At 41.6% G+C, this 5,000-nt stretch overlaps 1 protein-coding gene across 1 annotated transcript in view; it reads left to right on the plus strand.

Moving 5' to 3' along the window:
- LOC122254423 (uncharacterized) overlaps positions 1-5,000 on the plus strand; it is a 149,061-nt gene that overhangs the window by 132,676 nt on the left and 11,385 nt on the right. The window lies entirely within an intron of this gene.

A 5,000-nucleotide genomic window follows, 5' to 3' on the forward strand; every position in this document is an offset into this window, starting at 1 on the left:
TATATATATATATACATATATGTATACTCTATATCTTTATATATATATATATATTATATATATATATATAAATATTATATATATATTATATTATATTATATATATACATATATGTATACATATATATATATATATATACATATATATATATATGCATAAATACACAGATACTCACCCCCCCCCCCCCCCCCACACACACACATCTGTCTATCTATCTCTCTACCTATCTAACTATCTATACCAGAGGTCGGCTGACTTTTAAATGCAGCGTGCCAGTGCCGTATGGATTTCCATGGCGCGCCAGCATGACTTTTTGGCTGTTGCACTTAACTTTAGATTAAGTGATACTTCAAATATGTAAACAAAACATTTCTTTCGAAATTAAATTCTACTCCTTCATGATACAAAAAGTAGTAGACCTACTCATATATAATACCACTTTCTTTCCTCCTTTTCCCTGTCTTCTATATACCATTATTATTCTCATTGTTACTATCGTTGTTATCATTATTATTATCATTTTAATTACCGGTGCTATTATTGTTTTTATTATTATTATATCATCATCGTCATCTTTATTATTACTATCGTTTTCTAATATGCTCGTGGCGTGCCATAGTCAATCCCTTGGCACCCGTGCCAAGAGTTACCGATTTCTGGTCGATGCATTTATCTCTCTTTCTCTCTCTCTCTCTCTCTCTCTCTCTCTCTCTCTCTCTCTCTCTCTCTCTCTCTCTCTCTCTCTTTTCTCTCTCTCTCTCTCTCTCTCTCTCTCTCTCTCTCTCTCTCTCTCTCTTTTCTCTCTCTCTTTCTCTCTTTTTTCTCTCTCTCTTTCTCTCTCTCTCTCTCTCTTTCTCTCTCTCTCTCTCTTTCTCTCTCTTTTCTCTCCCTCTCTCTCTTCTATCCTCTCTCTCTCTTCTCTCTCTCTCCTTTCACTACACACCACACACACACACACCACACACACACCACACAACACACATACACACACACACACACACACACACACACACACACACACACACACACACACACACACACACACACACACACACACACACACACACACACACACACACACCTACACACACACACACACACACATATACACACACATGCACACGTAAATTCGAAAAGGCATTGGGAACATTGCTAACAGGTTTAATCTGAAGTAAAAAAAAAATCGGAATCCGACATACGAGGGCACTTTGATTGACCAAATATGTATATTTTACTGTTTAGCATTTAGCTGCCATGAATAAGAGCCTTGCTTGTATAAATAAATACAAACACATTTAACTCAGCTTGTACATTGAATATCAATAACATAGTGAGCTTTAATAAGAAAAAAGGAAAGAGACTTGAGTGTTTTATAAATGCAATAGCATGAGGGTTATCAGGGTACATGGAAGACTACTAAAACGGAATTTTTCTTACTATCTCTTACTAAAATTATTGCAATTTTTTCGGACAACGTTTTTGCAGCATCAATCTTCGCCGAAATTTATGATTTTATATTACTGTCCTTGCAACGGGATACTTTTGATACATTTGATAGAATTGATTTGATAGAAAGACTATGAAGAATTTCAGAGATTACCTGTCGGTATCTGGCATTGTATATATTTTTGTTTTGTTTAGGCTTTTATTTACCACCCCGGCTAATTCTGGAGATAGCATAATTATATCTTTTGGTGCATCAGACGAGCTATGTTAGCTACATGTTTACATCCGTGCGTGTCTCATTGATTTGCCGGAGAAGCTCAAGGAAACCAAAACACCGAATCTTTTCATAAATTTATTTCCCAAAACCAAAATAAATCATCTATTGAGTAGGCATTACATTTGGCAGGTAAGTTAAGATTATTGGTTTGATTTCTCTTATTTATTTATGATTTTTTAAAGTTTGTTTGTTGCACGGATTTTACCTTAATCTCGTGACGGCATAGGTATCTTCTGTTTACACTATTCTGAGTTGATAAATTTCACTTATTGCGGAGATCGTAATGCGCCTTCTGAGACCGTCGCCACTGCAAGGTGATCACTCTGGCACACTCAGCAGGATAGCGATGTAAATTTTAATTCTGATAGTCTTTGTTGCCTTTTTTTACTTTTACTTTTAATGTTAAATCGCTCTTTCGTTGTCTATTTAGAGGGAGGGACGGCTTTGTAGTTTTTTTTTCTCTCTCTCTTTTCTCTTCTTTTCCTTGAACCTTTGATTGATCCTCTCTCTCTCTCTCTCTCTCTCTCTCTCTCTCTCTCTCTCTCTCTCTCTCTCTCTCTCTCTCTCTCCCCCTTCTCTGCGGAGTAGAGGTTGTAAGTGGCGGCTGCATGCGTGGGACCGGAGACACCACCATGCCGAGGAAGGCTAACGGGGAGGGGGGGTGACGATCCGGTCCTTCCTCTCTGCAGGTAGACGCTGGACACCGACGGGTGACTGCGCTCCTCTCGGCACATACGCCTCGGATGAATATGCATGGCACTCTTTGGTGTCTCTGCGCGCCGCCGACCTTACAAGAACTGGATGTTTCGGATCGGTGTCGTTTCTTTTCAGTCGATTTTATTGTTCTGTTTTTGTTTCGTAGTCTTCGTTCTTCCCTCCCTTTTTTCCTCTTGCTCTTTCTTCTTCGTCTCTCATCTGTTTTGTCTCCCTTTCTATTTTTTTACTTATGGAGTTTATATGGGGAATGCCTCGGCAGAGGTTCCGCAACAACTAATATTCGTAGTCACGTTTGTAACTCCAATCACAAACAACTTCATAAACAGAGAGAACAGATACATAGATAAGCCTTAAGAAAGATAGACATATAATCTAAAACATTCTTTACACGACTCTATCATCAGCACTTGCACATCGATTAGGGAAAAAAATTGACGTTGAGCGAAACGAGTGTCTTTTGTTTCTGTGACCGCAGCGCTCCGGACGCAACAAATGCCACCAAACACGATGGATGACGCTGAGCTTTCTCCCTCTGCGGCACGGGTGTCATGCGCTTCCCCTTCCCTGTTGCACGAGTGACATGACACTTTTTCCTTCGAGTAGTCCGACGGATGACTTGCCAGACTAACGCAGCCTGACCCGTTCCCGCCCCCAGCCCGATCGAGACGTCGCGACGCTGCGTTTGCGTCTCCCGCTCTTCAGCTGTGTGGTCGAGGGAGGCTTTTCTCGATTCCTCTTGGGAAGGATTTCTTGATTTTGGGAATGCGTCTTCGGAAAAGGGGGAATATTTTTTGTTTTCGAAAATAGGTGTCTTAATAAAAGATTGGAGAACACCATGTGAACTTTGATAACTCTTCTATTAGTGATCCCGCTATAAAAGCTCATAAGAATATACATTTTAAAGACCGTACAAAGATCGGCCAATGCCCTCCTGACCCCCCCAAGAACACAGCAGGGGAGGGGGATAACATAGGTGACTGAGAACTGTCTACATCTATATCTTTTTTACCAGAAGGAGATACAATCCCTTGCATGAACAAGAGTGAAGATACGATCTCTGCACACAAGGCGAGGTGACTGGCTGGTAGAACTAGGTAGGGACTGGTAGATGACTGACGGCAGCATAAGCGCTCTTGACAGACTGGCTTGAAGGCTGGATGACTTGGTGACTGAATGGATGACTGATGGAGTGCAATAGAAGGTTTGGGATCGTTGAGCAACTTTTCGGATGAGAAAACATGCGGACTTGTTGATTACAGATGTTAGTGAGGTTGATGGATCGTCAGCGGCGGTGACGTCATCAGGTGCCACATCGTTTTTCACTCGGAAGAAAACGGGTAGACTAAAGTAAACCTAAATGTAAAGAATGATACGAGGAGCAGTAATGATGGGAATGTTAGGGAAAGTCTGGATTAAACTGTGGAGTGTTTTGATAATTTACTTATTATTTTATTTACTTATGCGTCATGCACAGAAACGAGGAGATATTTCAGGTACTACCTAACATGTTCATAACCTTACTTAAGGTATAGAAAAAAAAGAAAAGAAAAAATAGTACACCTTCATCAGAAGATGTCAAATATAAAAGAAAATGGGCGTAGGTTAACAGGTAGGGATAACTGCAACAATCCGGTTGAGTGTAACTAGTTCATTCATGTTGTAATGGCACTGGCGAAGAATGTGGTTTGACAAGTCGAATGACAGCAAGTGGAACGTGTGTATGAATGCAGTGGATGAATCATATGATTGAGACACGGTGTTAGAAATTCATTACTGAGACGGAAACTGTTCAAGCTGGTTCACAAAGTGAGAAATTACAAAAAAGTAAATGATAGATTTGTAGTGCGATCGGAGGTATGACAGAAATACCAGTTGAGCCTTTAATTTACCTGATATCGCAATTGAGGTCTCAGTTAGTTGCCAGAATGGAGATTAGACTTCTACGAATGGAAGACTGAAAGGCATGTTTGATAGATGGCAGACTGAACCGCAACCGATGCATGGCGAAGAAACGGAATGGACGAACTCAAGGCGGTTGTGCTACGCTGACTGACTGATGTGAGTGTTGGGAAATAATACATAGTGAACGGGAAATGGCACAGTGCCATGGGTATGACACGGCGACAAGGCAACGGTAGTGTTTCGACGGTAATATGGTGAGGAAAGGAAAGGAAAGAACTTGGCAGGGAAATGACAGATTACCTGGGCGCTGGCGGATTAACCTGGAAGCGAAAGAATGGCTGGGGGAACGCTGAAATTATAAGAATATGACATAATGTGTGGGAGATAACATTTTGTTTGAGAAACGCAATGACAGAGTGGCAGGGAGAGGCCATAGTGGCATGGACATGACAAACCGACAGATTAGCGGAAGGAGCTGCCACAGTGTCCAAGGAATGAGAAAGTGTCCGGGAAATGACGAGAGAGCGCCCGTGAAGAGCGGGAGTGCGAGGGAAATGACTGGGCGTCTGGGTGGCACACATTGCCTGGGTGGCTGCGAGCGGGCATCATTGTAACGCTGCTCACGAGCCGCGGTGTGTGGGCCTCGTTTCTCCCCAAC

Source organism: Penaeus japonicus, unplaced genomic scaffold (genome assembly GCF_977035675.1).
Source record: "Penaeus japonicus unplaced genomic scaffold, GWHDUDI00000001_assembly GWHDUDI00000031, whole genome shotgun sequence".
In the NCBI taxonomy this organism is placed as follows: Eukaryota; Metazoa; Arthropoda; class Malacostraca; order Decapoda; family Penaeidae; genus Penaeus; species Penaeus japonicus.